Source organism: Cryptomeria japonica, chromosome 2 (genome assembly GCF_030272615.1).
Source record: "Cryptomeria japonica chromosome 2, Sugi_1.0, whole genome shotgun sequence".
Classification (NCBI taxonomy): Eukaryota; Viridiplantae; Streptophyta; class Pinopsida; order Cupressales; family Cupressaceae; genus Cryptomeria; species Cryptomeria japonica.
The window spans coordinates 375,546,910-375,560,127 of NC_081406.1; positions in this window are offsets into that span (position 1 = coordinate 375,546,910).

The window sequence follows — 13,218 nt, forward strand, 5'->3', positions numbered from 1 at the left end:
ATTCTTTATTTATTTCAGAAACTCTACACATTTTCTTTATTCATTAAAGACATTAAGAATAAAACAGAGGCCATTGAGAAAGAGATCACCGATCTCTCAAGCAAGTTGACCACAGAGCCAAATTCAATTCAGAATTTTTATACAAAGCTACAATAGCTCATGGCTTAACAATTGGACCTAAGAAATGAAGAACACAAGATTTGGATGGACATAATGACACTTCAGACATTATTCCTTCCTCATCTTTCATCCGTCCAAGAACAGATCAACTGAGCCACCTCCTTATCTACTACACAAGAGGGAAGCACTCTAGATGGATTAATATCATTATTGGTTGATATTCAAGCACATAATTCTTTCATGGACAGTGTAAAGATTGCACTCTCTGTCGCTCTCACCGAAGCACAGTCCACGTACAAATCCATTTTTGACCAGTTACCACCCCCGAAAGGTAATTAAGTTTTGATGTTTGTCAAAAAGGGGGAGTGATATGATATAATATTAGAGGAATGATACAGTATTGGGGGAGTGTAGCATTCAAAGCATCAAAGTATAAAATCAAACAAAAGGAGTATAGTATACAGGGGGAGTATACCGAGCAGAGTATCCAAGAGCAGTGAACAGGACAGTAAGCAAAGATCAAGAGCAGTACATGAGAATAGATCACCAAGCATGCAAAATTAAAGTTTTGTATAGTATATCGATAAGGGGAGTATATCTGGATATATTATATTATTGACTATTGTATATACTATTAGTATAGTCAAATTTTGCAAGTATATAGATTATTGAGTTATAACTTTGAAAGTAGTTTTTGTCAAACATCTCAACTAATGTCAAAAGGGGAGATTGTTACTACTTATCAAGTTGCCATTAGTTTCATGTCAAAGTTATTCTATATACTCTACTCTACTGAGATATTCAGTCGGTATGCACAGTCTAGTCGGTTACAGAAGAAAGTAGTCTCAAAACGTAGTATACACCAAGTTGTCTACCGAGTATCATTTCATGTCTATCGAGCAGCAAAGATGACAAACTGAGTTGTTATACACCGAGTGAAACGTGTTACTAGATTCATTGAACCTGGACATACATATGAAAACGTGTTACAAGATCAAGGAACATCTAACCGTTATCACATTGGAAATTGCACTTAAAGATTGTGTATGATTTTGAGGTCATCTAACCAATGAAATAATTTGCATGGTTATTTATTCGATAAAACATGTTTGTAAGATCGAAGCAATGAATGGATCACCCTCATAAGAGATCTATTTATACAGCATGAGTTAATAATTAAAAAGGTATGTGCATGAGTGTAAGAAGACTGTTACAGAGACACAGAGGTCACCGAGAAGGTTTTCAGAGAACAGTCGAAAAACAAAGTAAATAGAAGGGTTTACTGAGTTACTATATGGGTTACTGAGGTATGTTATAAGCAAGGTAACTTATTCTGAGCACATAGAATCTGCTATAACATTCCAGATGTAAAGTTGCAGATATTTGTAATGATTTTATTGTAATATTTTGAAGTTGTAAGAGAAACCTTTAACAGGGTAAAAGACTCTAATCAAGTCTATAAATTGTAAAGCCTCTAACCAGGTGCAACATTTAGTTTAAGTGTTGTGAAATCCTTTAGCAAGGTAGATCTAATAGATCTTGATACTCCTAACAAGGTAAGCTATCAGAAATAGCTAAACATGTATCTCTAACTGAGCACTCTTTATTATTGTAGTAGTGAAGTTGTGGGTGCCATCCCCACCGCAGTTTTTCTCTCTAACCAAGAGTTTCTGTGTAACCAAAATATATGTGTTATGGAGTGAATCATGTATGATTGTTATCTATTTGTTTTAGCTTTATATTATGTTACTGCACTATTCGGTTTATGCATAACAATAAAGTTATTATTGAAGAAAAGTTTTGGAGTACTGATTCACCCCTTCCCTCTCAGTGCATTAGCTTTCCATATTGGGCCTAATAGAAAAAACATGACTACATTTATTTGTCCCTTTTGTAAATAGAGAATTCACCTTGTGATTGAATCTACTTGTTATTTTTTGCCTCCTTCTTTTGTAGGTGTGGGGCCTTGAAATCCTCACACTTTTCAATATTTTTCTCTTGTTCATGAGAGCACTTTGATCTCTAAATGTTTGGTCCACCTTTGAAAAGAAAAATGGTATCAGGATGAGGAACTAATGGAGGAACAATCCTTTTAATGAAAGATAGGGAGAAATGATTTTCCTGAGTAGATAAGAGCTTTGATATAGGGGTCGTATTTTTCTTTACATGCAAATAGTTCTTGACTTTCTACAACCATTTGGCTCACAAGCATTTGGTCTTGTTTTTTCTTTGTTCTTCTATCTCTTGTCATTGTAAGAAGGCATTATAAGCAAGTTGTACTTGATATTTCTACTCCTCTACCTCAATTAACCTAAAGTGGTATGGGAAATCCTCCATAATCCCTTTGATACTAGCATTATTTGAGGCTCTCTCATCAAGAGACTGTGGAATACAATGGATTTGGTGATGAAAGGCTTGGGGACATATATATGAGGTCTCTATATTTTTATGGTAAGGAGGAAATTATAATTTTCATTCAAAGTACCCTTCCATATTGAAGCAAAACCATGAATAAAGGCTTGCTAAAAATTATCTGGCATAAGGGAGGTTGATCTGTCTAAAGCTAGTGATGAGATACATATTGGTTAAGTTGTGATCATGAATAATTGTTGGGCATTGATTTTGTATTTTCTTAGGAAGAATGCTGAGAAATATAACATATCTTTAATGATGATAATTCAAGGTCCCACCAAGCATGCCAGGAAAACTGTTCATCCCCAAAAGGCCCACACCTTTAAAGGGCAATCCAAAAGTGCCACATACTTGGGACCTAATTGTAGTACGTGAAACAACCTCAAAGATTTTAGAAGTCAGCTCTTTGTTCCTAGGGGGGACATAAAGGGAGAGGAGGAAAATTATAGGATAACTAAACTAAGGTGAAATGTCAAATGCAAATCTTTTACAATACTTTAAAACCCTCTTTGTGAAAAACATAAAGAAACATTAGCTCCTAAGAAAGAGAACATCACACCATAAACCTTCATTATTGGGGGGAGAACAAGATGCACAAATTAACACAAACATAGGACAAAACATTCAAATCCCCCCATGGGAGGAATCTATCAAGGCTTGATAGAAACATAATGATTATTCGAGTTTCTCACCCATTCTTAAAATATTCTAAAATATTGTTCAAAGAATGATCTAGTTCCTATTAAGAAAATGGAAGGAGTGAAAGATTCTATATGATCCATCCTTCGCAGATTTAAGAAGAAATAGAGAAGTTTGATTGAGTATACAACAATAACTTCCAAACTAAAGCAACACAGAGCATGTTAACTTAAATAAAACAAGTAAAAGGCAAGTGAAGGCATAGTTCTATGCTCTATCTAAGAACAAACATACTAAGATCAGATCATTGATGTCAAAAAAACATTATTTTTATTTTTCAAAGAAAGGGAATTAAAAAAATCCTCGTTTTTTAAAAAGTGTTGGGAATGCCCATAGGATTTTACGGAGTTTATTCCCCTAAATGGGAATGAGTTTTGTAACTGAACCATCCTCTACATATTTGTCGTGTGTCCACAAAATATGATGATCATTGCGAAAATTTTTGCATGGGGGATTTTTTGCATTATTTTACTTTCCAGATTCCAAGCATAAGCACCACTTAAAGTTCGTATGATTTTAAATCAAAATGGGTGTATAATTCCTTTTTTAGACTTTTGGCACTTGATTTTTGCTTTGGACTGTCGATGTGTCTAGGTTCATCCTTGCCTCTGTCAGCCAATGGCATGCTTGCATTCCCTTTTTGAGCCAAAGACTATAAAATTATCAATTGGTGGACAAGTGGTTCTTTTTTTTGCTGTTGTTCTGAAAATCTTACATAGGCTTGGTGGGACATGCGAAACCTTAGTGAAGATCTTTGGGCAATACATCTTGATTTAAACCTCCACATGTCATGTTTTTGATGTAGATGTTATTTGAAGTGTGTTTCCAATAAAAAGAAAGCAACACGTGGCATAATCACAAAAGTTCTTGAGGAATCCCTTTTTGTTCTTGCTTTACTTTTTTGCACAACTTCCATATGGAGCATTCTGATGGGTGCTTGTTAAATACTTGTTTCATCTTTTTGATTAGTAGTACACTAATGGGAAATATTTGAATTCCTCTTCTTCAACCATTCTAGTATTTTGTGAGGCATCCATGTGGAAAATTCAGAAAGGGATCCCTTCAGAATTTGAAAATCAAATATTGTACACCCGAAAGAAAAGAATAAGACCGCAAGAATCATAAATCAATGGATTGAACCTCAGCTTGATCTACCTATAGTCAGAGAGTCCATATTTACTATGTGTTTGTTTCTTGGAGGAAAGTGTGAGTGGTTTTGAGGATTTGTCATGGGTATGGATGTGGTGAAATGGTAAGATGATGTGGTTTTTGGATAGAAGGTATTTCTGAATTGCAAATTTTGGGGTGGTGATTGCGGCGATATATACGAATATGTGGAGGTAGGATGATTTTAGGACATGTTTAAGTTGAATTGATATGAATGATAGGTTGATTGTGATGATATGGTCTCAAAAGAGAATAAGGGTTGGTATGATAATGATTCTCATTCGATTGGAGGTATAGACACTTTGACTTCACTAACCATCTTTTCCAACTAATCTCTAATGTTTGTTTGTTTCTAACCATAATTTTTCAATTTAATAAGGAGACACTCAAAAAATTGTAAGACGTAATGGTTGATTGACTTTAACTAGGGTAATAAGACCAATGATGTCACTAGTATTGCACAATTGAAGATAGTTGTAATCAAGCACAACCTCATTACTCCTAGGCAGGCACACGTTAACTTAATATAGACCCATATTGTAAGTGCTAATATCCCATGATCGGTGTGAGATACCTCTCTTTTCAAAGTTGATACATAGGAATCTAGTGGCATAAGGGCTTACCTTTTCCCTCTCCTTGGGAGGGGAGGCTAGAAAATCCCAACCCATGAATTTTTATCTCTAGTCAGGGGAGTACATTTTGAGTAACTTGGGGTAAGATACACATCCCTGCACTATAGTGAACAATGACTGATGGCTCCTAGGCTCCTCAAAACTATGGTTCTTAGTGGGATACTACCATGAGCAAAGAACTAATTTATAATAGCCTAAAATTGGAGGTGTCTCCTCTACTCTCCTCATCAAATAAGTCTCAATAGACCGAGGATCTTGTGGCTCATCTTCAAATGATGCTAGCAACTTATTGATAAATATCTTTTTCTCTATCCACTTTATATACCCCATTGGGAAACATGGTTGAGGTTGAAACCTCAAGTGATTAAATCCCTGAGTAGGCCTCCCACTAAAAAATTAAAAAGAGATTTTTTTTGTGCATTTCTCTTACACCCAAGTTTGCACGGGCACATGAGAGGAGAGGATATGTACATAACACTTTGGGTAAACAAATATGTGCAAGTGCACCCAACACGGTAGACAAAGTCTTTTTCCTTAAAGAAATTGAAATGTGAGCTAACTAAATACTACAAACACTCAACCTTTAATAAATATTTTCATAGTTTTAAGATCAAGGTCTTCTCTAAATGAGTGCCAAGTAGTTGGTTTTGTTAGTTGCCAAAAACATAGATCAAGTGTTAGCTTAAAAAATAAAATGTTACAAAATAGAATTAAAAAAAAAAGATTAAATTCTTTATTTTTAAATAAAATCCTTGCCAAAAATAAGAAAAATGCATTTTTGGACTCAAAACCACCAATAAAAAAATCATTTGTCATTGGATTGAGCAACTGCAATAGCAATATTAAAACAACGATAAATTTTAAAATCTCAACAAAATTTAAAATAATAAAATGTTCAAGAAACATCAGATTGTGATCTACAAAACTTAGAAACCATTTTATAAAATTCGAGGTGTAAAATTTTATATTGATGAAAGAATAGTACAAATTTTAAAAGAGAAACAACAATAATATAATTATGGCAACTTTTTCAAACCTGAAACAACTATAAAATGTTTTGGAAAGCTAAGAATAATCTATATAAATAACTCATAAACCATTTTACAAAATACACCATGTAAAATTTGCTATTAATCAAAGAACAATACATCTTTTAAAAAATCATAAATAAACTTACAAAATCCACTATCAAAATAGATCAAGTGCAACAAAGTATAATGCAAATGTGTTGAAGTGCTCAAACATGTCATGGAAGTCGTCAAATGTATTGTTATGACCCGTAGCTTTTTAAAATAAAAAATCTCACAAAGATGTTAAACTTCAGTGACATGGGTCCCATTGGGTGTGCCAAAGTGTAAGACCAGAAATCATGATTATGTGAATCACAAAATAGGCTAACCACGAAACCCTAGAAATTATAAAAAGCTTCTAAACTCTACAATGAAGTAAGATTTAAGCAAGAAACCAAATGAATAAATGAGAACATCACCTTCACGCAAACACCTTGGTTGCCTCCATTTCTCTTTGTAGCTTTCTTGAATTGGTAATATGTTGCTCTCAAAATTCAATGTAGTACTATATAGCAACTGTGATCACACAACAAAACTCAAAGACTATGTTTACTCAAAATCTCAAAGATTGATTGATGAATGATGATTAATTTTATAGATGTTTTCATATCATCAATAGTGGATATCTAATGAAAAATATTGAAGATCAATGGATGAGAATTGATGAGATGTTATAAATAAGAGATGGTTGATTGCATAATTGAAAAAAGATAATTTGATTGATTAGTTAAACTCAGATTGAGTGGCAGTTAATAGAAGAAAGTGGAGATATAATTAACATTAAATAATTAAAATAATCATGTGCACGAGAGGATAAAATAAAGATTTTATTTATTTTTAGAAGAAACATGTTTAGAAAAGTAAATAATTAAATAAATTAAAGAATTCGTTTAGCTATAGATGACTTAATTAGCTAATTAAATAAATAAAATAATTATTTATTTATAGTGGAGGCTAGAGGAAAAATAATTAATTAAATAATTGATTTTTTTTATTAATGTGTATTGGAAAATAAATAAAATAATAATTTTATTTATTTTTGGAAGAAATATTTTTGGAAAATGGATAATCAAATAAATTAAAATAATCTATTTAATTATAGAAGAGAATGTTAGCTTAATTAAATAATAAAATTATTTAATTAATATAATAAGGAAGCAAAATGAGAAGCAATGTAAAGAAAACGAAAAAAATGCAATGAACATGGGACAATCAAAAACCCTAATCCATGTATAGCAACAATAGTAAAAAACAAGTCTACATAATCTGAAAAAATTAAGACTAAGAATGATTCCAAGGATTTACTATATATTGATGTCTTAGAGGAAGTCAAAATAAACATTGAAATATTGAAAGATCTTATTGTTATATGTTGATTCATTGGTATAATGCCTGGTCAAGAAACAATCAAACAATGGATAAAGGAGAACTGGAACATGGAGATAATTTTGAAATTTCTTCCAAAAAAAATTCATGGTCATATTTGCAAATGAGGAAGAAAGGTAGAAGGTGTTGTTCGGCGGAATTCGGAAGATGGGAGACAATCCAATGTTCTTACAACCAATTTCAACCCTAATTATTGTTAGCCCTATGAAAGTCCGGATCGATCAAGTTTGACTATATAATCTTCCTATGGAATACTGGGTTAGAGAATGCCTAGAGAAAACTGGTAGGATGCTTGGAGCATTAATAGATACAGATACAGAGTTGTTAGAAGGAGACCTTGGCAAATACATATGAATAGAGATTATTGTAGTAAAGAAGATCCCAAAATAATTTTTTTTGTTGGTGGATGGGCAGAAATAGTACCAAAACATAGAGATCAAAGAAGATAGTAAATTATGTTTGAATTGAAAATCTAGAGCACATATGGAAGCGAATTGCCCTTGAAAGAAAAAGAAAAAAAACAAGCTTGTGTGGCAAATAAAAGGTACCTTTGAATGCCCTACCTCTACCTGATTAAATCAAGAATCAAGTAAAGCATGTGACAACTTGAAGGTTGGCAGGACAAATTCCTCAAACTCTCCTTTGGAAAAAGAATTAGGTCTCGCCCCTGTTGTGCCATCAAAGGAAACAATGGAAAAATCCAACATAGAGGAAATCACTAAGACAAATGCAGAAATGACTCTGGTTGCAGCAAAAAATTCTAGCGATTTTAAGGTTGAAGTGGAGGTAAATGAATTGGATATCATTAATGAGCGATGCACCTCACAATCAGTGGCTAAGTCCTTGGGATTGTCAGGTTTGGGTCGAAAAGGGAAAGGTAGTGCTTAGAAATCCCTAAGACAATTGAGGGAGGATGAAAATTCTGAGAAGAAATTTACCAACATCAAAAAAAATTTGTCAAGTACCAAGGGAGGGAAGGCCACCCTTGGGAAGTAATGAAAATAGTGACTTGGAATTTTGGGGGCCTAAAGGATCCTAACAAGCGATGCTTAGTCAAGAGTCAATTTTAGTTTTTTTTCTATGCATTGAATCTTCTGCAAGAAACAAAACTATCAGATAATGAAGGGAATACCTTTCTATTATACTATAAATTATGAAAGATTTTTTTCACAACTCTGTGGGTGCGGCTGATCAGAAACAATTTTGAAATATCAAAAAATATTTTCATATTTTTTGAAGGCCTTCGGGGCATTTTCAGCCCTTGAAACTTTGCTCGGTCCTTTAGAGCATTGTCATAGGCAGACTATTTTAGGACTTCACCTTCAACTCTTGGATACCTTTCCAATGAGTTAAACGTCTTGCAATTTCGAGTCCTGAGTAGAAAGTTAGGTCTCGTCAAAGTTAGGACAAAATTTGATATTGTTTTGTTTTGAAAATTTCGTAGTTTTTTATTTTATTATGTAATAAACAAATATGACTGTTGAGTTTTAATTCTCAAGGGGTTTTGGTGACCCTTGGAATCTTGTGAATTGTTATATGTTGGATTTTTGAATAGAATTAACTACTTTTTGGCTTGCTTCAATTCTGTGTTTACCTTGTTTGTGTAAGAAAATCCATAATACCACAGGTTCTCACTTAGGTGTTGTCATCTGAATCCATAATTTGGATCAGTGGTATCAGAGCAAGTTCGCTTGTGTATGTCATATAGAACACAATCAACATATAAAAGATTGGGGTTGGAAACATGAAATCCTTCAAACTACCTTCCTTTGAGATGCACACAATTGCAAATGGCTAAGTTGCAGACTGACGATGACATTAAAGAGTTGGTTGCATATGCATTAACAAAACAACGTGAAGAAATGATGGAACAGTTCAAGAAAATGCCGGAAAGTCGTGGGTCACAAGAAAACCCACCATTCATGGGGTATACACCATTTAAGGTGCAAGTGAATTTTGATATACCCACATTTCAAGGAAAGATTGATGCAGATGTCATTGATGATTGGGTTTCAAAATTGGAAAGGTATTTCTTTATCAACCAGTTATCAGATGAAGAGAAAATTACCTTCACTCTTCTCAAAACTAAAAATCATGTGAAAGATTCATGGGAAGCAAAGTTAGCATCCAAGGCAATAGAAATTGGAAGTACTTTTATTTTTTATCAAAAACCCACATGGGGAGAATTTATAGAGCACATAAATGAAGAATATTTTCCTTTAGATACATATGAACATAAATATACGCAGTAGCAATTTCTTCGACAAAAAAAGGATCAAACTGTTCAAGAATATACTAATATGTTTCATGCTTTAGCAGCAAAACTTGGCATCAAATATTGTTAGAAGCACCGAGTTTTTAAATATCAAAGCGGGCTCCATAGGAATATCCAAACCGAAATGAAATTCCTGAACATAGAGAATTTACCTAGTGCATATAAATTTTCTACAAAAATTGAGGAGAAATTCAAACAAAAAGGAAGGAGGGAAACTTCACAAACAACAAATGGAAGGGTGAAGGTGGCAAAACTACATGGAAAAAAACTTCCAATGAATCTTCTCCCAATTCACCACCGAAAAAGGTATGGGGTATGAAGAAGGCACAAGAGAATGATATGTGGTGTGAATTCCATAGAAGTCCCTCTCATAACACAAAATATTGTAGAACTATAAAAAAATTAATGATGGAGACGCATGAGGACAAGGTAGAACCTAAGATGGTAGAATCTTGCACATAAGAAAGTCATGAATGGGTCATTGTAGCTGATCCATATGCAACAGTAGCTACTACATATATTGCCTCAGGAGGATGAGGAAAGATTGTTCCATTCACAAATGTGGGTTAGAGGAAAAGTCTTGCACTTTATTGTTGATAGTGGAAGTCAAAAGAACCTAATATCAGTAGAGACTGTGAAGAGATTGAATCTAAAAACAACAGCACACCCACAACCATACTCAATGGGATAGGTAAGTCAAGGGAGAGATATTCAAGTGCTCCAGCAGTGTCACCTTTCATACTCTATAAAGTCTTTCAAAGATGATGTAATTTGTGATGTAGCCCCTCTAGATTTTTGTGATGTTCTTCTGGGATAACCATATATGTACCAGTGCCATGGTGTTTATGAGTCCAAACCTCGCAGCATGACAATTAGATTGAGTGAGAAGAAATATCGAATACTAGAGGTAAGCCCTGCATACTCTACATCCTTGATTAGTGCTAAGCAATGTAGGAGGTTGGTTGCCAAAATGGGAACATTCATATTATTGATGATTTGTTCTGATGAAGAAAGGAAATCACTATATAATTCCCATGCCATCACAAACACCACAACACTACAAAAAATATCAATGGATCAGATTTTGATAAAATATGGGAATCTGTTTCAGTTACCAACTAGGGTACCTTCACACTACCAAGTGAGACATACTATTGATTTAATATTGAGAACTCCATTGCCTAATGAACCAGTATACCATAGATTAGTATTAGAAAATAATGAGATTAAGAGGCAAATAAAAGAATTGATTGAGAAGGGACATATTTGTCCAAGTGCATCACCCTGTGGCAGTCCCATTGTTCTAGCAAAGAAAAAGGATGGAACTTGGAGACTTTGTATTGACTATAGGGCCTTAAACAGAATTACAGTAAAAAATAGGTATCCACTTCCCCAGATAGATGACCTTTTGGACCAACTTAGACGGGCTCGATTCTTCACAAAAATTGATTTGAAATCGGGATACCATCAAGTACCAATTCACCTAGCCGATGTATGGAAGACAACATTCAAATCTAAAGAGGGATTGTTTGAATGGCTAGTGATGCCTTTTGGTCTAACAAATGCTCCAGCAATATTCATGAGAATGATGAATGATGTACTCGGACCATTCACTGATTCCTTTGTGCTGGTATATCTGGATGAGATACTCATCTTCAACAAAACTTGGGAGGAATATTTGCAACATGTAGAAAAAATTCTCTCAACTTTACAAGATTGTGGGCTTTATGAAAATAAAGAAAATTGCTCCTTTGGTATGCAAAGTATTAGATACTTAGGGTATGTTATTGAGAGTGAAGGTGTCCATGTTGATCCTGAGAAGATACAAGTGATTAAGGACTAGCCATCTCCTAGAAATTTGGTGCAGGAGCACCTACCTATGAAGACATGAACCAAGAACAAGATAATTTTATATTAGTCTACAAGGAATGTAACAAGACCCTATGGGTCCTTTTTGTAATTCAATGTTTTGGGAGTGTGACAAGTTTGTCCATGTTTGGGTCAAATTGTCATCTAGGGTCTAGTAGAGAAAATTGAGTCAATAAGGGTCACAATAGTCTAAATTGAGGGATCAAGTGACCACAAGTCTATTTGAGTCATTTTTTATGTTTTAGAATTAAATGTAATCATTTTGGGGGACTATGATAGTCTAGAGTATAAGTTGGTTGAATTATGCAAAAGTTGTCATATTGTCAATTTGTTGTCATGACAATTTTGCACTTTTTTTAAAGTTGTGATTCTCCAAGGGTCAGTTCAGTTTGAAAAATAGTTGGAGGAGGTTGTGGTCATTTGGGAGATACCTTTAAAGGCCCCCAAAACTGAAGCATGTATGTTGGTTTATTTGGAAAGGAAATTGAAGCATCAAGAACTGTTGGAAACTCAAAAAACTGTCTAATTTCTAATGATTGCATACTGAAGGTGGATTGGCAAGAATGCTCATGGAATAGTTCCTGTAACTAGATTATTCTTACCTTTGTTTTTCTTTTAGTGTGAAGTCTTGAAGTGATCGCTGCCTCATTCTACAAGTGAATCTTTACCGGGTAGCCTAAAACCCTCAAACCCTTAGGGTTTGACTGCAATAATGGGTTTCGGCATATCAATCCTTAACTGAACACTCTATCGTTATAGGAGATGATAAGCCACTATATCATATGTTAGTTCCAAAAGCCATTAAGAGGATACAATAGAGTGAAGAGGATGGAGAACTAACCCTAGGTCTAGCATCTCTATGTGACAGACCGATTTGATGAGTGCAGTGTGTCAGAATTAAGTGGTAGAGCACTGAGAAGGGATTTGAATGTGGTAAAAGAGTACTTTGGAGGTTTACATAAAATTTCATGGTTAGTGATGGTCACCCATTAGGAGAACCAAACCAATTTGTGGAAGGTGTTTAGTCAAATATGTCTAATAGCCCTATAAGGTCTATTAGTGCAGTATTGGTTGGGATATCTGCAAGTGGGTCCAGTACCGTAAACTGAGATATTGTTGAGAAATCCTAAAAGGGTATCTAAAAATATAATTTGTTTTCCTAGATCCTCAAGGTGTCAAAAGTTATCACCCGATTCCTTCCAATGGAGGTCTAATTGCAACCAGTGCTGTTTGTGGGTGAGTGAGTCAGAATTGATGTTTCGGTGGGTCTAAACCATGAAATCCTATTTCATTTGTGTTACGGTGTTGTGAGAACACCCCTCCAAGGATCATTGTATTGAATTGGTCGAGTGGGCCATTCAAACCCTAAAGCCTAGTAGTAGCCCACTGTTGTATGGTGTGGGTAGTCACACAAGAAGTTGAGATGTGTTAGTTTTTTGTAAGAAGACATAGTGGAGCCTTTGGGTCTTCCAAGGTGTTGTTTGTTGTCATTGAACCATTGCTTGACTTGGTGTTGTGTAATGATCTTTGTAATTAGGGATTTTGGTTGAGTTTGTGAGCCTTAGAGGTTGGTTGGTTCAAGGTTATC